General features: G+C 41.3%; 1 long non-coding RNA gene across 6 annotated transcripts in view; it reads right to left on the bottom strand.

Annotated features, from left to right (window-relative positions):
• LOC118217603 overlaps positions 1–22278 on the bottom strand; it is a 203420-nt gene that overhangs the window by 180787 nt on the left and 355 nt on the right. For 5 of the 6 annotated variants that reach the window (XR_004763234.1, XR_004763235.1, XR_004763233.1 and 2 more), the window contains exon 2: positions 14056–14186. This is a non-coding gene — a long non-coding RNA (uncharacterized LOC118217603). Of the gene's footprint in view, positions 1–14055; positions 14187–17563; positions 21194–22278 lie in introns of those variants that run through there. The other variant, XR_004763236.1, reaches the window with a different exon arrangement.

Consider the following 22278-nt stretch of genomic DNA (forward strand, 5'->3'; position numbering starts at 1 on the left):
ACTCCCGTGGAGGACCACAGTAACTGACATCAAATGCATACTTTAAATGTCGCTGTTTGCAGTTGTTTTCATAATCTCAGTTCTGTATCATAGGCTTCTGCTGCATTTGGGCCAGAAACAAATAATATGGATTTTTTTTTTCCACTTTCAAAAAGAAAAAAAATATATGTACTATCATTCCATAGATAGCTCTACTATTGCCCTATATCGTCTTACAATAACTACTGCAAGAAAATACAAATTAAACCAGATAGCTGTTTTGTCATTTTTAAGATATGTTATCTGCATTCTGATCGTGATGTAGAAACAAAGTATATACTTTTTTCTTTACTAAATATTCCTGAAAGAGTTTAGCCAATGGTAGTGAATTATACCTTTTGAGTAAGCTTATGGGGCCTAAAGTCCTCCCTGAAGCTCCTGTCATTAACTCTATACCAGCTGCTGGTAAATGCACTAAATTGTAATATAATGAGCGCGTGGATTGCAAGCAATTATAGAGTTAAATTGAATAAATCCTCAGAGCAATAAATTGTCCTTTCTATTTACATCATTTTTAATTGATGCAAATTTTATGTAAAATAGCACATATTGCCTCCTTGAAAATGCTAAATATGTATCTATTTGTATGGCGATAGATTGAATTTAAAGGCATTGTAATTCAAATGCCAATGGGTACGAAGGCAGCAACAAATAAGTAATAAAAATAATAAGTTTGATACGGTTAAAAAGCAAGAATGATTCAAGAGCGCACTCTAAATCTAAAGCGATTAGGTCGATTTTACAAAGGAAAGTCGGGTTTACACTTGCTGCAGGTCAGAGAGCTTCAGGTGGCGACGGTAATGGAAGGCAAACGGGATGGGAGGGGAGGAGTTCCGCAGTAAAACCCGTCTGTCCCTCGCAGCGACCGTAAAGCTCAAATTGGACGTTCTGCTCACGATCAGAAAATGACGTCAGGCCTGACAACGTGCCGATACCCTTTCATATACCGTCCATTCATTTATACAGCATTTACAGTGAGGCTTTCTTTCACATACATTTTTAATGGCTATGTACAGATAGACATGTGCTCATATTAGCACATTTTCTGGCATTTTTGAAGGAACACATTTCACATGTAGAAAAGATACAATACATATATGTTTTTTCTAATTTCTTGGCCATTCATTTCCACGGCATCAATATGGAGCTATGTGCTTCAGTTTCCCTACTGTATCACTGATGCTGGATGGGTGTGTTTGGCTGCAGCAGGTTTACAGAACTCAAAAATGCTAAATCTATTCCGATTAAGAGCAAACAGCATGTGTGGTTGCTCCACGGTTTCGCAGGTAACGGCCAGAGAACAAAGGGGTAGAAACAATTGATCACATACAAAATTACCAAGTTTCTGTTCCTGACAGTCAGCGAAAGTTACAACAACCTAAGAAAAAAACAACTCAAAAGGGTAGGCAAATAGCATGTGCGCAGACACACACACACACACACACACACGTACACGCACACACAAACACACACGCACACATGCGTGCACATGCACACATATACGCATACAGGCACATGAACCCACACAATCTCACTCTCACTTTCCTCAAGGTACTTCCCCACATGTAATCTGTACAAGCAGCAGGGGGCAAGGATCACTCTGTACAGCCTGTACCTCTGTTCAGACACTCATTCACTCACACAGTCACACATTCATTCACTTACACACAGGACACACACTTATTCACTCACACAGTCACACACTCATTCACTCACACAGTCACACACAGGACACACTCTCATTCACTCACACACAGGACACACACTTATTCACTCACACAGTCAAACACTCATTCACTCACACAGTCACACACTCATTCACTCACACACAGGACACACTCTCATTCTCTCACACACAGTCACACACTCACTCTATTCACACTAATGCAATCACTCTCTTTGTTCCATGCATCCGCACAAACCCAACCTGTTCCATGTACCCAAAAGATCAGTCACATACACTTAGAGCATCCTTGTACACACATTCATACATGAATACACAATTACTTTTCACACTTAAGCTTTAAATACCCACTCCTTGATATGCTAATTTGTTCAATTTTTCTTTTCTCATTCTTTTTTAATGCACCTCCTCTAATGAGTGGCTGTGCTGTAGTTTGTGTGTGTATTCATGACTGCGTATGCACATGTGCATTTCTGTGTCACTTTACCAGATTTCATATAAAATCATAAAACACACATGTACAATTATTCAACAAGGATTTGCATTTTTTAAATTAAATATTATTTTGAAGATATTACATTAAATTAAATTGTATTTTTATTGCACTTTTTACATGGAAATATTAATTTCATGCATACTTTCACCAAACATCATACATGTAGTCAGAAGATGCTGAACACATGTATTTTACAGTATGTGTGTGTGTGTATACCCGTGAGTGTGTAAGCATGTGTGTGTGTGTGTGTGTGTGTTTGTGTGAGTGCACGAGTATGTGTTTGTGTGTGTGTGTGTGTGTGTGTCTATGCACGAGTATGTGTGTGCGTGTATGTGTGTCTGTGTGTGTACCTCTGAGTGTGTGAGTGTGTGCATGCATATGTGTTTGTGTGTGTGCATTAGTATGTGTGTGTGTGTGCATGTATGTTAGTGCATGAGTATGTGTTTGTGTGTGTGTGCATGAGTATGTGTGTGTGTGTGCTTGCATGCATGAGTATGTCTGTGTGTGAGTATGTGTGTGTGTGTGTGCTTACGTGCATGAGTATGTCTGTGTGTGAGTATGTGTGTGTGTACCTGTGAGTGTAATGAGCGCCTACATGCAGACACAAACCCTGCTCTGCACAGGTCAGACTGAAACAGGAAGTGAGCGGGTGATTCAGGTGCGCTCAGCTCTCGTGTGGTTACACGCTCAGTGGAGAAATGAGAGGGAAGACACGCGTCGGCCATGTTCTCCGAGCCGTACGCGGTATTCAACACAGCGTGAGCGCGCATCTTACACTTATTACTATTCTAATCTGTAATCACTTATGCGAAACAGGTGCATATTTCGCTAGTTTCGCCTTGTTTAGCCCGGTGCAGGTACCACTTTCCTTCAATGTCATTACAATTACAAAAAAAAGCACGCTGCTTTCCTCTGCTAGGAAGACCGAAGTAATAATTGGGGTGTATTTTATGGTTTGTGTATTTTAAGATTGTGAGAAATGGCTCCACTGAATAAATCATTCATACATTTAGAGTGATTACCGGTGCGGAAAGTGGGAAGCCGTATCACCCAAGATATATTACCCATAATGCTTTTCAAGAAGGCAACTAATTAGCAGAAGAAAGGTCAAGTAAAACCAGAATGTGATTAGAGAGGAGGCTGGAGTAGGGGGGAGGGGGGGGAGAAAAAGTATATATTTAGTCGCTTTTGGAATGCGGCCAAAATCCCTCCCTTTTTTGCCAGTGTAACTGAAAATGGCGGCTTCAATATTTAATGAAATGCTTATGCTGCGGCACCTGGACTCATCCGCGGCAGCGATCGCCTCCCAGGCGGGTCGTTACCGGAGCCGTTTGCAAAGGGGCCAGGCTGCTCTCTGCCCACACTAATGCCAGCCTTCAGGAATACACAGGGGGGCGATGAGAAGGGGTGGGGTTGGAGATGTGGGGTGGGGGTGTGTGTGGGGAGGGGTGGAGGGGGGTAAACTGGCCCTGATCTTCAGGAATAAGAAAAAAATGCAATTTGGGGGCCCAGAAAGAAAAGAAAGAAGTTTGTTTCATCGCTGACATTTCACCTCCCGGCAAAAGAATATGATGTAAAAAAGAACTTAAAAAAAAACATTGAATTACATTTTTTTTGATGCAATACATTTTAAATGCTTTTTTTAAAATTCCAATTTTCCTTTCAAGACCGGCAGAGCTCGTGCTTTCCGGAGTGGGCCCCTGTCAACAAGAAAACACCGGTTCACTCTGCCCTTCTAACGATCCAATGCATCAACACCTCCGACCGTCAACAGCAAGCAGATGTCCCACGTTAGCTCGGCCGGCCCCGGGACGGGGAGCGCAGCTTTAAAAAGCATTAGTCCTTTGGTCTTGGCTGGCTCTCTCGCCAACGCCTGGCGCCGGATCCGTGGGCAAGTGAACCCGGGCCTAATGGAACTTAATTACCACGCTGGCATTAATCATCTGTACAGTAGGGCCCAGAGTATTTTATTGTCACTTTTAGGGGTTATTAGTACAAATACACTGTCAAACCGCATTATGTGAAGAGCCTTTTAGGTGCCGTTCTCTGAACGTTCATTAAAGCACATGTTAATATCTATCAGCGGGCGCTTCCCTCGGTCTTTGGCACGCGCTGCGGCTTCAGACACGAGCTCCGAGCGTTCGGGGCGACGCGCGCCTCCGAAAGTTTGAGCTCGTTAATTCCACCGCCACTTTTCACCATTTCGAGGCGCTGGTGGGAACAGACCCAGCAAGGACACAGGGATTAATACTTGCGAAAGGAAAAAAAAAAAAAAAAAAAAAAGAAGAAAATTTGGATGATGCTGCTACTTTGAGGCCGTTAAGTAAGTGTGTACTATTTTGTTTATGTTTCTAAATTTCAGCACAAAGGCCAGGTTCATTTCTCAGGGCATGTTTCTCTGCAATGTTTATCACAGGAAGAACAGCTGGTATTTTTTTTTTAAATTTTAAAAAGAGAATTAAGTGTGGCTTGGTTATCCTTTAGCACTGTTGCAACCAATTAATTTTTTATAAAAATAAATAAATAATTGTTTCCATTCCTACTGAATAGTAAATGAGCACCGGTACTTACAGTAATTAGGGGCAGCCATTGCTATTAATAGTGTTCCACTGTGAGAACCATATCAATTTACTTTAAACATACGTTTGTATTTAAGTAGCGATAACACGTGATGGAATAGCCTGTGAAGTGTCAATCAAAATGTGTGTTTAGTGGCCACATAGTAGGACATAATACTGCCAAGCAACTCCATTTCAAAGAGATTACACTGTAGCTGTTGATAATAGATTATGGATATTAATAATTTCCAAGTTCATATTCAGTTCAGTAAATATGTGCTTATTCGAATAAATAAATAAATAAATAAATGGGGCACTACATTGGAGTTACTTATTTGTAGCCAAGCAGGACCTTCACTTGAATAGTTTAAATTTGAAACTCAGGACAAGTATACGTTTGCGCGGCGGATTAAAGCATGGATTTAATGCTTATGATATACGGTGTACAGGTAAGAACTTATCCCTCAAGCCCGTCAAGCAGTGTGAAAAATGTAAAATGTTGATTGTCGTCACGTGGTTTGTGCTACACAGTTAAAGCGAAGAGGCTGGAGATACAGACGATAATAAGGGAGGGGAGGCGCAACAGGAACAAACCCGGTGGCGGGAAACCCACACTTTTATTGTCTTTCAAACGGCAGCTGTTCGGCACAATTTGACATTTACCGAATGAATTTTATTTCCAGGTAAATGGCAGCCCACAGCGCGGGCCCTAACTGGAGTAATTAGCGTCCTCACACACATGTGTACCTGTGGGCCACACACCTGATCCCTTCCGCTACCTACAGCGGCTCGGCCCATCGATATCACTGCATTCACAGTCAATGTTTCCCAATTAAGTGGTGTTTCTGGGTGACGGAGGGGGTTAGTGAGGCATGTACAATCTACACACAGGCTTACTATTTTTGGGTTTTAATTACTCAGTTCAAGGTAAACACTAATATGTATGTATAAAAGACATATATATTAATAGATAGACAGAGACAAATTATACACTACTTATCACGGTCCAAAATTGTTCACCTAATCAAGAACAGATGCATGAACCAAGTGCATTAAGGATCTCTGTCTACCACAAGTACTGTTGTGGATGTAATGTGCCAGAGAGGGAGAAAAAAGCAATGTTAATGTTTAAATGTTTCTTAATGTGGGATGGGGACATGTTTGAATGACCCTTTCATAAGAGAAGCCATAATGCTGAGTTCAGCTGAGTGGCAGTAGCAGGAACGGCATTCAAGGTGCCAGATGAGAAGAGAAAGCACGGTCTGTAGCTACCGCACTGATGACCAAGCACATAATAGACAGAACAGGACGATTGTAGTATGATTCACATCTTGCAGGGACAAGGCACATGCAGTATGAAGCATGCCATATAGGGACAGGACACCTGCAGTATGAAGCATGTCATATAGGGACAGGATACCTGACGTATGAAGCATGTCACTGAGCATGGGCATAGATTCCTATACAATTAGCAATGACATGTCTCTATCACTGTTTTGACACTTATCTGATGCGATTTTGTCCCAACTGCTTTCACTAAATAAATACTAAACCAAGCATTTCATCAAAACAAACGAAAGTGACTCTTAAAACAATGTCTCTAGGACCATGTGGCTATCTGTTGGATCTGCAGCTAAAGTATAATAGTATAATAAGTAATCATTGACATGAAATAATGAAAGCATGGTTTATCCAAATAGGAAATAGTTATCATAGGCAATCTAAACAGAGATTGGCTAAAGCCTATTTCAGATTAGTTTAAGGCTTGTCGCAATATTATGAATTTAAGCCAGTTAATTAGTAGCCCAACTAGGGCAAACTTCAAGTGCCCTGAGAAATCAACCCTCATTGAACTGATTTTAACAAATGCCCCACATAAATATACGGCCTCAGGTATTTTTTCCTAATGATAGGAAACTACTGATCAATGTGTTATTTCTGGTATTAGGAACACAAAGGTTTTCAAAACAAACCCCTGTTTTTAACGTTTTTAACATTTTAGTGAACTAGGGACCTTACATGAACTAATTTAATGTGATTGGAGTAGGATAACTTTAATACCTGATGTTGCTTGGATGTTGCTTGACAGCTTGGAGTTTTATTAATTATTTTTAATAATTTTCTGGAGATTACAAACCGACATGCCTCACTAGTCGCTTTGTAATCTTTGAAGTTAAAGGCCGGAAAAATTATTTGTTCTCAGAGGAGCTTTCCAAGTTTGGGCTAATGCTAGGAGATCTTACTCTTAATTTGTCTCTGACTGGACCAAATTAAGATATCTAAGAAAAAATGCTCTTCTTTCATCATTAAAGAAAAATCTAATTATTACTGAACTGTCACTATGAAAAATCTTAACAATCCATTAAACTTTGGAAGGAAATTAAGTCATTATATTCAAACTGCACTTATGACCTATCATACCTGCATGTGTGGTCAAGGACACATCTCAGAAAGATTTTAGATGTTGGATTGTTTTAAAAAGCACTTTGTCTCATCTGGTCTCCTGTTTCAAACAGTGTCAAATAAAATGACTCATGATGAAGGTACAATTGAATATTTTGAGGGGGGGAAAAGTATATAGGCCTAGCCTAGCTAGCCAGAGATAAACCCATTGGTACATTTTCATTTATAAAGCCATTTTGAGACAACTCCTATCTCTTATCTGTGTATGCACATTTTGTCCTCAAAGTAACAATAACTACTGTTTGTGCTCACTGGATTATATTTCATTTACTGTGCCAAAGGTCTGTACAGAGTTTGGTAAAAAAAAGGGCCTTCAAATTCTCTGCTCCTGTTTCTTGAAATTATCTACAAAAATGTTTCAAATCACAGGAGCTCATTACTTTAAATGATTTTAAAGCTAGGGTCAAAGACCTGGAATTCAGCACAACTGTGGACTGTAATTGTGCTTTTTGATTGTCATATGACTTTATTACCTGGATTTCTTCTTTTCAAGTTACAATGTATGAATTTGTGTGTGTGTGTGTCATTGTCATTTTTATGTTTTATGTGTCATTTTCTGTAATGGGTATCTTAGCTGCTTTCCTTTCTATGTCTCTCTTGCAAAAGAGATATTGAATCTCAAGAGACTAACCTGGTTAAACAAAGGTTAAATAAAATAAAATCAAACCATAGGCTGGCTAAAATTAGCTATGTTTTATCAGGCAGGCAGAGACAACGTTTGTGAAAGATGTCGAGAAAAATAAAAGCCAGTGGCATTTGGTCATTTTTTTCAACACACAGTGAACGATGAAACAATATGATCATTTTCCCCAGTGTCGTCTGTCTAGCTAGGCTGCTTGTCACCAAAGTAAATGGTTCTCTGAAACGACTATTGATACACAATGTAATGTCTTTCGGTTAAGTTAGCATCAGATTGAAAATAACGTTAACCAATTCCTTGCATCCAATATTCCCTTTTCAATACATCTTTTTTTTGATACACTGTTTAGATGTGTTGTGATAGTGATCAACAAAGTTAGCTACCATTGTATCATAAATTATCTTGTAGTTAATAGGAGTCATGTAAAAAATTGCTTATAGACAAGTCAAGTTAGCTAATGACGAATGCTATGTTCTCTTTATTTTATGCTCTATTTTAACAGACCCAAATGGAGGCAGGAGGTGTGGAGACTGGCCTGCAGAGTTGAGGTGATTAGATTAACGTACTTGTGACTCTTTTCCCCTCTTTGGGGTTTTAAGGGGGTGGGGTTTCTCAAGAGGATTTTAAAGCGCTTATCAATGCATTTCAATAATTGAATTGTTCTATGAATACATGTAGCTAGGCCAGTTCATTAGACAATAAACTAACCTGAAGCTGAACTTCAACAAGGGACAGGGTACCTGCATGTCATAGAGGGACAGGATACCTAACGAATGAAAAACTATTAAAGATAAAAGCTAAATCTCATGATTACTCATCATACATTATCAAATATTGCAAAAATATTAACTGCTTAAATGTACTCATGGTGCTAAAGCTCTACACTGCTGGATCGATTGATTTAAAACAAAATCTCTTGAAATAGTGTCACAGTGAAAAAAATATGTGCAAGGAAAAACTTCAAGTGATCATTTCTAATGCCACAAATGTGTATATTGTTATTAAATTGCATGCTGAGTTCGGGTTCCATTTTAATACAATTTGTCAAAAAAAAAAAAAACAATACTTGTTTCACGATCTATTTTTAATGGCAGCTTTTCTCGTGTGGATCCTTTTCTCTGCTGTATAGAAGCTTCCGGCACACTGCCAGAGTCTGCCAAAGAAAAGGGGGAATCTAAGATTTAAAGAGGATTCATCCTAAATAACATCCAGTAATATCCTGGACTGGCGGGTGTCCCGGATGTATATGACTCAGAGAAACCTGACATGCTTATCCATCTGTAAGCACTCTCGACACTGCCGCTGAAGAGAGGAAGGCTTAGACCACGGCATAATCGCATGCAGATTTAAAAATACGTGTGATAATATAAATAACTCGCTGTGCCTTCCTCGTGCTTACCGTAACTCACTAGCAGAACTTTATTTCTCTAATTTATCTAAGGAGCCTTCGGCAAGTGCCGGATAGCGAATTAGAAAGCTGGTTAGCGGAGTGATTTTTGTGGGAAAAGAACGGCGATCGGCGGTGATGAATTAAGCGTGCCTTCGCCAGCTCTGCGTAATGCGCAGCGCAAAGCATCATCTCGTGAGGGCGCGGCCCAGAGGAACGCCTTTCATTTCCCAGCATTAAATGTGCCGCTTTAGCAAGCGCAAATGCTAACGCTGGGCTTTAGGCTAGCATGCCAGAGCCACACACACTCAAGAGGGCACCTTTCGGTTCGTTACATGACACACAAATAAGTAAACAAACATTTGTATTGGAAAATGGTGGACTGAAAACAAGTGGGCACCCTGTAAAGTAGGCTGGGGGGTGCGTCTGTGTGTGTGTGTGTGTGTGTGGGTTGAGGGGAGGGTTTCTGGGAGTGAGAGGAACACCTCAGTACCCAGAAACCCTCTGGATGATGGCTGCAGCTCATCCGTCCACCATCCTATCCGCGGCAGCCAATCAAACGCGCGGGGAGGCAAAATAAAATAAAAGAGAAAAGAAAAATGATTTCTTATAAATAGCAGGGCTCGCCAGAAGGCAGAGGAAATGAGAACAGCGAGGAGCACGAGCTTGACACGGGGCTTAAAAATCGAGTGGGGGGCAGCTCTGCGAGGAACGTCTGCGGCCCCAACCGCCATTAGGGCTCCTGCCTCCTCGGCCAAGATTCTCCTGGACAACTAATCACCTTTCAGTTCTTTTTTTTCTTTTTTTCCTCCCTTCCTCTTTAAAGTGTGATTTTTTTTCCCACCCCTTCACAATCGTTAGGACTAAAAATGACACAATAGAGTGTTCTGCCAGTGGGGATTAGCTGTGTTCTCTGTTTTTGGGTGCTGTAAACGTGTTCCAGGGCCACGCAATAAGACGAGAACACACGACCGCAGGGAAACCCCACAAAAAACTGATCAGATAAATTATTCTTTCATCTCCCACACACACACACACACACACAATCTCACACACATACACACACACACACACGCACACAAACACACACACACACACACACGCACACACGTGTACACCATCAACAATGCTCAGTGAAAAGGTATAAAACAGCACTTCACGAATGCAAAGCACATTCTTGAAAGAGCACAAGTGTTCCTTCCTGCTAAAACAATGGATGCTCTGCCTGCTGTGAATATGCAAAATTTGATAATTTAGCACGCTATTTAACATAATTAGAAAAAAAAAGAGAAATCCTATAATTTATATATTTATTTATTGTATTTCCTTGTTTATACTATTGTTAGTTGTTTACTTAAAAGGTACCAACCTCGCCTGAATATTCAGAGTACCGGTTTCAAAGTAAAAGCTTGCAGATTGCTCTACAGCGTGTGCTAATTAAATAAACGCTCTAAAGAAGGTGAGCAGGTTCTATTTTATTCTAGTTTTGTTTCCTTTCTGAAAGTATAAAAAAAGCCATTTCAGCAGGATTATGCTACTGTGCGGCCTGTTTATAGCATCAGACAAAGGGAGGGATTATAACTGAAACCACTGTAATGAGTTTACTTAAAGGCCGGGTTTGTTTTGCACAGTGAATGCAATTTGCTTGCATGTTTACATGTAGTATGACTACGTATTGCACGTACTGTGGTTTCCCAAAATGTATTTGGCATTATTTAATAGTGTTACTGAGCGGTCAAACATGTTTACAGGAGAAACATTACTTAAATACTGGACAAATAGATTATCAGAAAGATTATCCCAAAGACATACAAAGGCAAATGGTTTGTCCAGTAAAGTGAGAAAATGGAACCAAAGTAAGAATCGTATTAGAATAGCACACACCATCGGCTATAAGGCAACCAAGCTGCTTTTGGTCATGACTATGAAGCCCTACAAAACGTAAGTGGACTGAGTGCCTCCTGCAAAGCAACAGCAGTACTGTCGAGTTACCACTAGTAGGCAGAGTGCTGTGAGTAAGTGGAGCAGCCAGATTAGTCACATAGACGGAACAGTGTATTGGTCATCCCTGGATTCACCTAAAGAGAAAACTTGCCTATGTGTGTTTTGAAAATTTAAGAAAGGTGATCACAAAAAAAGAAAAGGCTTGCCTATGAGACAACTATTGTATTTACTTATTTAACATTTATTTATGCATGTATTTATCAATGCTTAGGCTCGAGTTTAGTCAACCACCTGAGATGGTAGCCTAATCTGCAGTCACAAAAGAAGAGGAAATGGAATCCATCAGCAACTTCTCATTACGTACAATGAAAAATACAACCAGCAGTGAAATAAAGAGGATCAAAGCAGGGCTTAAATCTGCATATTCCACCATACGTATTTAGAAGGGTAAGAAACAGTCCCACCATGCTTTTAGGTATCTCACAGACATGCAAGCAATTTACCATTAAATTTCATATCAGGAAACTATAATTGTTCACCACGTGAAACCTCACTGAATTGTTCTATTTACACATTACTGCAAATGGAATTTAAAAAGGCATGACAACTAAGGAATGTAAACATGATGATAATGATATTGCTGCTGATCATGACGATGACAATGATGATGATGATGATGATGATGATGATGATTATTATTATTATTATTATTATTATTATTATTATTATTATTATTATTATTATTATTATTATTATTATTATTATATGTTGCTGTTGTTGTTATTCAGACCTGGGTCAAATACGTATTTGTTTTGGATTCAAATACTTTTCTATGCTTTACTGATATTGTCTGGTGTACTGGAACCAATGAAATACAGAAAGTGCAAACCCCGCCTTCTGGTCATATTGGCAGGCTCAATTACACCTGGCAAGATCAATGGAGCACAGAAAAGTATTTGAATCCAAAACAAATACGTATTTGACCCAGGTCTGTTGTTATTAGAAGTAGTAGTAGTCATAGTAGTAGAATTGTTAACAGTTGATGTCATTTCCATAGCAAAGAAATACACTTCAGAATCTGTGTTGATTTATATCCTACAGCTTTTTTTAAAACAACTTACACTCCCTAGCACTGCCAGAACCCCGGGGTCACACTGCTTCCTGACTGCCCGCAGAACTGAATCCCTGCGCCGTCCAGACTCCCTCTGCTGGCCACGGCGAGCGCTGCGGCTGACCCTGCCGCCGCTGCCAGCGCGCCGGCCTCGGACGGGAGACAAAGGCCGCACGCCGTGCCAAGCGGAGCGATTGTTTCGGAGAGGAGGGGGCGTGTGCGGCGCGTCTCCCCGGGGTTCACTATGACACCAGAGGATCACAGTGGGCGAGCTCCAACCGCCCCTACCTCCCCAGACTCTGCCAATCTGTTCCCTTTTCACAACGCGGCAAGGAGTAAACATAGCTCCACCAAACAAGAGCGTTGTGATGTGGTAGGCTACACTTACGCGAAACTTTTTGATTAATGCCTGTCACGTGGTGTTTATCAGAAATGCTAACACGATCCCAGCACAACTGCAGCCACCCACCATCCCTGCACCCCCAGTTAAAGGCAGTTCGTTTTTTAATGACAATCAACAGCGGCAATGCATGTGACGGATGGTTCTTTGAAGTGAGTTCACTGTTTGCAGGAACATTCTGTGCATAGAAAAATAACATAAAATGAACTGTCATAAAATAACTGCACCTGACGGGAGGAAGAGTTGTTAGATTATATTTCAGTCATAAATAAGTCACACACACACACACACGCACAGACGCACGTACACACACACACACACAGGCACACACACCTTATTTCTTCAGCAACTTTGGCATTAGCTAAAGTACGAATGTGGCAGAAATTATTTTGAGAGTCTGACACATTTATTTTCCCATTTTGTTTTGGTTGCGAAGCTCTGCCGTGGCGTGGGCTCTCAGCGAGATGACACCTAAGCCGAGAAGAACTTCGTTCCTGCTTCGGGAAGATTTCAGCGGAGTGACAACGTGTGCCTTCACAGCCAAAGCTGCGGAACTGCTTTGAACCGGAGCCTGACAGTGCAGGAAAGCCATTCCAGAGGCGAATGTAAATGATTGTTATTTACACATTTAGCGCGACACCTACATCCGTACGAATACGCTCAGGAATTAAGAAATCTAATGTTGCCCTCTTTTGGCAGATATGCGCAACTGCGCCCTCTCCGCCTCTGCTTTGTTGTGCTCCTGAGTATCAATGAGAGAGAAAATATGCATCAGAGAACAATCTGCTGCTCTTACACAAAATAATCCGTATGTGTGCATTTGTGTGCATGTATGTAATATGATATGATATGATATGAAATTATATGATATGATATGATATAGATGCATTCTATGCACATGCATTCAAGTGCAGTTATTTTCAAATCACAGAGAAACTATTGAATATGTCCTTGCTTTAATTTCTACTGCCTATAGAATATCACACATTAAAATCGCAATGCCCACAACATGGAAAAGAAATGCACAAAGCACAGTCTTGCAAGACCAGACTGTGATTACCGAGGCTGACAAGAGTGACAATGCCACCACAGCTGAGGAATTAGGAGAGGGTTACCAAGGTGATAGAAGCGCTCTGGAACCCTTCATCTTAGCAACGCAGCACTCTGACAACGTGCCAACTGTACGAGCTCGCGGCGACCCAGGGACACCGCAGAAACATCACAACCCCCCGTGTTCAGAAAGATTTCAGATCAGGAACGGTTTTTTTTTCTTCTTCATCTTCTGCTTTTGTCTTATCCCCACCCCACCTGTCTCTGGCTGTTTCAGACTCACCTCCATCCTCTCCTCCGCCCTCCCGATCCTTCCTTCAGGAGGCTGCCCACTTCCGCCCCGCGTCTACCTGGAGACGAGCTCGTTCCCCGAGACTTCACACGGCTCGCCGCCTCCATTCAGCTCGCCGTCCTCTGCAAAGAAATAAACCCTGATTGTAAGTCACACTATATCCTTTCAGACACTACACCTCTCTGTTTTGATTCCTCTGTTTTTTTTTTTTCCCTCTCCCTTTTCTGTCCCTGGGCTGTGAAGTGAGAGGTGGGTAGTTTATTTTGATAATCTGAAGAATGGCAGATCTAAATAAAGATGCTCTTCAAAAAAATTCCATTATGTGTCTAATGGTCTTTTCACTGTGAGGGATTAGAAATCGTATTTGTGCACTTCAAAAGTGCTACACGCTACGGAATGGAGCCGACACACTGCCTGGTGACAGGCTGTTGAGAGCCGGTGAAATCTCGCCGCCTTTTTAAGACAGCTGAGAAGCATTCACTCCGCACGGCTTATTGCCTCTCCTGTAATGCCGAGGGTACACATGCAGCAACAAATAAAACGGGCCGAATTATGAATTAATGAACCTCCGAACCATTTTCCCCCTATCCGTTTCTGCACAATCGATATATCCCTTACCCTATACCATTACAATTATAAGTACTGTAATCTCCGCTATTATTAATCTGGGCCTAATAGGAAAGTAATATGATAGCTTAATTCAGTTCTGTTGAAAAGAGAGAAAATAAGATAATCACAAGATCATCGCTTTAAAAAAGAAATCAATGCGAAGTGGATAGTCCAATCTCTCTCCGGGTCTGCTCGGTAGTTTTTTCTTGCATATCAACCACCATTTCACTACATCTGCGCAATAAATGGACAAACAAATAACCAGGCCTGCATAACGGTGCTCGGCACGACCGGTCGTAGAATGAACTGCATATTCCTCTTTCCAAAGAAAACAAGATAGATTTTTATTTCATTGTAAACATTTTTAATAAAAAGCCATCGATCGCTTATTGATCGCTCAGCCCACGGGTGCAGACCAGCGACCCTCCGTGTCTCGATCATTATGTCCCGGGCCTTGGGTTCATTTTCACAATTTATTATTATTATTATTTTTTTGTTCGATACTCCTGCCCGCTCCGCTCCGCGGCTGCACCCCCGGCCGGTGCCTCCGACACACCCGAGCGAAAGGACGGGGATTAAAACACTCGGCTGAACAAACCAGCCCCGGCTCTCTCCGCCCCGCTCCCGGGGAGGGCTCACGCCCCCCCCAGCACGGGCCCCAAAGTTCTGGAGGACCGCGACAGAGAGCTGAAAGACATGAGCGACGCAGGCGACGGAGCTGGGGTAAGGGGGGGGGGGTGCTGCTTCCTGTCGGACGGAGCGGCTCGGTACGCAACGCAGAACGCGACAGGGATGAAGCGAAGGCCGCTTTCGGACCAGACATCACAGCTGTGAGGGACTCTCCTAAGAGTCTGTAATCAGTAGGCACCATCCTCATACCACCCATTTGAGCACTCGATGCCGGCAGTACAACTCACAATGTGCCCTGGTCATCTCAATTGTTTTTCTGTTTTTGTTTTCTGCTTTTTTAAAATATATAGTTTTAAAAAATGGGGATGTGGCCAAGTGTGTTATTATCCTGGAGACACTGTGATGTAAAATCATTTTATTCTTGTGAACATATTTTTAAAATGTGAAAGTGGACTGAGAAAATACAATTTTGTATTGAGGGAGGGATCAATGCTGAATAGATTTCTCTGCACTACAGAGATTGGGTTTAATAATAAAAGAATTGATCCATTAAGCCGGGCCTAATTCTTGGCCAAAGTGGCATAAATACACTGTTTCTCAACTGGTGACATGAAGAACTGTACTATTTTAATGGTGCTGTAATGTAAACAGGACTTTTCAATTAAACAGTCTTCCTGTGGTTTGCTGCTTGTTATCTTCCTGGGCTACTCTTCATTTAAATAATGCATGAATGTGTGTTAACTTTGTTTGTTTGTTTTTTTTCCCCTCTGAAATCCAAATTTGGATAGGTGCTATTAGCATGCATAGAAACTTAACAATTACAAGGAACACAATCAAATATCGTCCAATTTTGATCACAAAATCAAACAATCCATTTGCTACTCCCATTTTCGACTGGATATGCACAATATAACAACTCTCTCGTTGAAAAAAAAGCTATTTACACATTAAGTATTCATCAATCTACAGACTCTCTCTTGATGTGACAGGCCGGAACGCAGAGAGCCGCCGTCTCTGCAGTCTCAGCGTCCTCTCCCAGAAGGACACAGAATTTCATTATCAGCCAGGTATTGGAACTGAGGCACCTTTGCTGAAATCTTAGGAAAGCGTAAGTTTCAAATAGGGAGGTAATTTGAGTAGGAGAGCATTCGCCCCTTCTCTCTCCTTCTCTCTCTTTCTCTCTCTCTCTCTCTGTCTCAGTCACACACACACACACACATCAAATATGGTAAGTAATAAAATAAAGTCTAAATTGTGCATCTAGTCATTTTTGTTAAAAGCATCAACATGGGGATGTTATTTCAGAAGCACTACTGTGTGTGAAAGAACAATGCCACAGAACAGAATTCTTAATCAGCAACAGATGAGGCTTCACAATGCACTTACTGTATATTCAAATGAGCCTTGCTGGGGCAAGTCAAAGGGCTGTGCCTTATTATTAAATATAACAAACTCATTTTGACCATTATATACCAGAATACAAAAATACTCCAACTTTATAAAATGAAAAAAACAAAAGTAAAAAAAAAAAAAAAAGTGTATATACTGTATACTGTATATGTAAGACTTGTAACTTGCTTGTAACTTAAAAATTGAGTGTGTTCAAAGTTAATGAAAAGAAAAAAGGAGAAAAAACAAGTGCATGTAAGATTTCACTTGGAACAGCCGGGTCAGGAATACTGAAGCTCACATTCTGGGAGCAAGAGTTCAGCTCAGTGAAAGATGCAATAACAGAAGCAGCTGGTGGATTCGTTTTTGCGTTCTTTCCAGGGTATCTGCAAACCCTGGAAAGAACGCAAAATGGCTGTAAAACACTGCATATTCATTTTCAAACTGAATTTTAAATGCATGTTGCACAGATAATGTCGGAGGCCGCGTGGAGAGGCCATCGCAGTCCGCATGTCACATCCATTACCCAGCATCCTCCGGTGCTCCCCGTCCCACGCTACCTACGAGCCCTGCACGTTCTACACACCAACGGCTGGTAGAAGCCTGACAGGCCGCTGAACTTCACAGTGAATAAATAAATAAATAAAAGTCCGTGTACACAGAGGCGCAAAGCCTTTCATCCGAAACTACACCGGTGTGAGACTCCTCGGGTCCCGGCTCCTGACTCGAGGTCAGACGGCGATGTTCAGAGCGCCAGCCCCTCGCTAACCAGGGGCCCGCGGATCTCCCGGCGAAACCCCACGCCGCCGGCATCGATCGCTCCCCGAGCCTCCGCAAAACCCGAGCGGACCCGATCCTCTCTGATACTCACCCTCCCAGGGTCCCCCCGCCCAAAGATCCGGGGGCCCGCAAGACAGCGAGGGCGGAAGGGAGAGAGAGAGAAAAAAGTCAATTATATACAGCTTGCTTGGCTTCCCCAAAGGGACGGAATCCACCCTTTCTAATCCCATCAATTCATGTCTGACAGCCGGCTGGATTCAATCCTATCTCTGAAGTCCTGTAATCCGGGCTAAGGCTTCACACTCCGCGCGTCGCCCAGGGACGGGGCCTGCTCAGTCCGGAACGTGATGGGGCAAAAATACAAATACGCGGCCCCAACGCGGGCGAGTACTCCTGCTGCTGCACGCACGTGTGCATAAGAGTGTGTGTGTGTGTGTGTGTGTGTGTGTGTTCACTATATACAGTAGGGTTCTAAAGTATTTGGAGAGCGACACAATTTTGTTATGAGGTTAAAGTGCGTGCAGAATGTCCATTTTTATTTGCATTTGCATCCATTATTATTGTATTTACTTCCATAGCAGGCCATTTGTGAAGGAATTACGGAACTTTTCAGACACATAATCTTAAATAAAGTTGTCATATTTAGTACTGTTTTCATTCAATGACCGCCTGAAGACTGTAACCCATATACATCACCCAACACTGGGCGTCTTCCCTAGTGATGCTCTGCCAGGCCTGTACTGCAGCCATCATCAGCTCCTGTTTGTTTCAGGGGCATTTTGCATCAGCAAGTGAAACACATGTTCAGTTGAATTCAAGTTGGGTAATTGACTTGGCCAGTCATGAACATTCAACTTTTTTGGCTCTGAAAAGCTTCTTGATTGCTCCAGTAGTGTGTTTGGGGGCATGGTCCTGCTACAAGGTGAAGTGCCATCCAGTGAGATGTAAGGCATTTGGTTAGATCTGAGCAGATGAGATGTTTCTGTACACTTCAGAATTCATCCTGCTGCTACCATCAACAGCCAATGAAGTCATCATCAGTTAAGACAAGTTAGCCTGTTTCAGTGGCAGTCATACATGCCCAAGCCATAGCACTACCCCCACCATGCTTCACAGATGGGGGAGGGGGGGAAGGGCTTTGGATCAAGATCAGGTCCTGTCTTTCTCCACACTTTCCTGTATCCATCACTACAGTACAGGTTAACACATCTGTCCACAAGACTTTGTTCCAGAACTTGATGTTTTATTAATATACTTTTTAGTAAACTCCTGTCTGGCTGTTCTATTCATAAGGCTTCCCACTGGTTTGAATCTTGTGGTGAACTGGTGTAGTCTTCTGTTTATGGTAGCCTTTGACACTATGCCTATGTCCCGGAGTGTTCTTGAACTATTCGACAGTTGAAAAGGGTCTTTTCTTAACAATTGAAAGTATTCCTTGGTCATCAACTACAGTGCGATGACAGGTTGTTGAGTATAAAAATTGTCCAATTAATTTTGGTCCCCTAAAACAGGGGACTACGTACAAAAAGGGCTGTAATTCCTACATGGATCACACGATACAAATTTAAATACCTGCAAATTAAAGCTGACAGTTTGCACTTCATACTTTATCAAATTCATTGTTTCATTTCAAATCCAACGGGCTGGAGTACAGCTAAAACAACAAAACTTATGTCACAGTTCAAATGCTTGTGGACTGCACTGTACATAATACTTAAAGCACAATAAATGAATCCACATTCTCAAAGGACTGTGACTAATTCACACATTAAGCACAAAAAGACATTTTAAACAATAGAGCATAATAACAGATGCCATTTCTTTTGGAAATTATGGTCATTTAGCTCTTGGCTGCCCTCTTTTTCACAATATTCTTTTTTTTATTACCCTTTGAATAAAATCTCTGTTTCCAAGACGAGTACTCCTGTTGCTGGGTTACATCGCTGTGCGCGGTAAACGAAGAGGAACGGCGAGTGACTGAGAGGCCTCTGGCTCTGACGGCCAGGGCTTCTTCCGGCATATGGTGCCACGCGCTCGGACCGAGCGGATCCTTAAAGAGGCCTTCAAAAACAGGCTGGGGTGGGGCCCGGGCACTGGGGATGCAAGGCCTCACCAGGCCGCCACGCTCTGATTCGTCTCATTACCGAAACCATTCAAATAATGCGCTGGAATTTCAAGCCCTGGAAACTCCATGTTAATTTAAAACTGTGGCACCATGCGAATGTGCTTTCGTAAGTCGCTCTGGCTAAAAGCCTCTGCCAAATGACTAAATTGTACATTGTACCACTCAGTACAGCAGACCATTGCAATTAAACCTGGGGTGGGGGTGGGTGGGGGGCTTTCTCCTAACAATCCCAGAAGTTTACAAAACTGGCTGAGGTTTGGGAATCTGCAGGCATGTGTAACAAGCCATCCGACCACACTGAAATGCTATGTTGTTAACAAAATAAAAAACCACTAAATCAATCACAGATGACTTGCAGTGCAAAGAGATGCCCTGGCTAACATTTTCAAGAGTTTGCAGCTCTGGGCATATGCCTCGTGTGGTACCTCCAGTGTAGGAGATTGATCATTGAGTTTCAGAAGGCATGTCACTTCCTTAATGCCGACAGCCATCTTGTACATAAATCACTCTCTTTAACATCTGCTAATGAATATGTATCTCTCATATTAGGAGAATGTGGAAGAATTATTGCAAAATTTATTTTTACTTTCCATCAAAGAGCCTCAATCAAGTCAGGTTTACTAACACACAATTTGTCAAACGTTATAATAGTGGAGTCGTCAAGTTGCCTTCATTTTTTATTAGTTCATCTGTGATTGAAAATTTCTTGCATCACTGCATTGATGGGCTGACTGAAATTCACCATTCGTTAGACAGATAAACATTAGAGGTATCTTTAGAGATTTTTTTTACGTAATGTATGAGAGCGGCGTGATCGTATTTTTACAGCAGATTAAATTAGAAGGTTTTACGGATCTTTCAGCGCGGTGGTTTCTGTTGAGTTATATAAATTCGACCAAGGTACATCGACAGGTATTCAGTTACATTGAGCCATGAGGTACCAAGGGCCTGGCTTTGTGAAGCATGGCATGGTGGTAGTTTAGCTAGCATTACGCTAATGCACCTGAGCAATAAGAACTGTCCCACAGAACATGCTAAGTATGCAGTGCAAAACACCCTTAATTGCCACGCATGGCAAAACGATCACAGCGTTTATTTGACTTTTCTTTTTTTTCCTTTTTTTTTGGAGCTGTCAGACCTGACTGCACAAGACATATAATGAAAGTGGATTTGCACTGCCGCTTGACTCTGCTCCAGGGTTTGAGAACTGCGTATATGAAATGAACAACCAGCTTACACGTGAAAATATAGGGGCACTAGTATGTGTTGAATGGAGCTTGACTGGCAGAGCCATCTAAATAAAAAAGAACCAAAAAAAGGAAATATGTAGAGTGCTCTCACCAACAAATATTACCTAATCCACAATGGAAACATTCTTATAATGATAGGCACCCCTGTAGCTGAAAATCAAGGGAAAAGTATAATATGACAATCTGTAAAAAAAGATTACTTTTCTGGAGAAATGTCAACATAATTGTTGCGATTATCTGGCTAGTGGTGGTTAATGGCTATCAATCATTTTGTAATGTAAGAGAGTTCAGGCCAACTAAGATGAAAAATGATTGTGATTAAATCAATAATAATAATAATAATAATAATAATAATAATAATAATATAATTTCCATATCCAGTACATGGAAGATCAAAAATAATTAAATGATGTCATTTCCTAGCCTAAATATTACATTTAATATGCATACCACTGCATCCTTTGGAAATGCAAATTTCATCCAGAAATACCATAAATCAAACAAGGCTTTAAATGGTAAATCTATTGCAATGCTCTATATTAATATAATGCAATTGGTTGAACATCAAAATAACAAATTTATGCAAATAATTTGCATATAATTAATTATACAATTTTCTACACAGATTATTTTAATGTTTTTATTTATTTTTTTCTTATATAAGCTGTTCTTAAATAAAACATTCTGGCCTGTCCTATATGTGCTTTTTGTTTAAGACCGAGGAAGAGCATGTCACAAGCTTGCGCACACACATACAAACACACACGCGCGCACGCACACGCACACGCACGCACAGAAGTGTGCAGTCTTTCATTAACAGAACATGCACCATTATGTGAAAGCTGATATGAATAACTGGCCAAAGGACTGAGACAAAAGCTCCATCTTTTTTTTCATTCTGACAAAATAATGATCATAATTATTTTATCATTATTAGCTTGCAACTGAAGCAACATATCTGCCAATGTGTCCGCAGAACAAAGCATCGTATTTGTATGCAGATGCATTCAGAAAGGGGGGGGGGGAGGTGGAGGGGGGCACGTTAAACCCAACACCTCTGCACTTGTATTGCTTCAAAGGAATCTGCACAGGAGAGAGAGAGAGAGGGAGAAAAAAAAAAAAAAAAAAGCTAGGAGCAAGACCCACACGATGTAGTTCCAGCCAATTGCATTCCAGAGAAGTGACCATGGCTCACCATAAACAATACACAATAGATCACTCTGCTCTGAGGTAAAAAAAAAAAAAGGACTACCAGATACAGAAGAAAGGCAAGAAATGGGAAAAGAACAATAAAAACACACACATGCCTGAATGCAGCCATGTTATTATGGAACAGAATATTGCATCAGCTTTTATTTAAAAAAAGGAAAAAATGTTATTAGCATTGTATACTGCATGACTGCGGCGATCTGCATATCACTGAGAGAGCAT

The sequence above is a fragment of the Anguilla anguilla genome, chromosome 18, assembly GCF_013347855.1.
Source record: "Anguilla anguilla isolate fAngAng1 chromosome 18, fAngAng1.pri, whole genome shotgun sequence".
Lineage (NCBI taxonomy): Eukaryota > Metazoa > Chordata > Actinopteri > Anguilliformes > Anguillidae > Anguilla > Anguilla anguilla.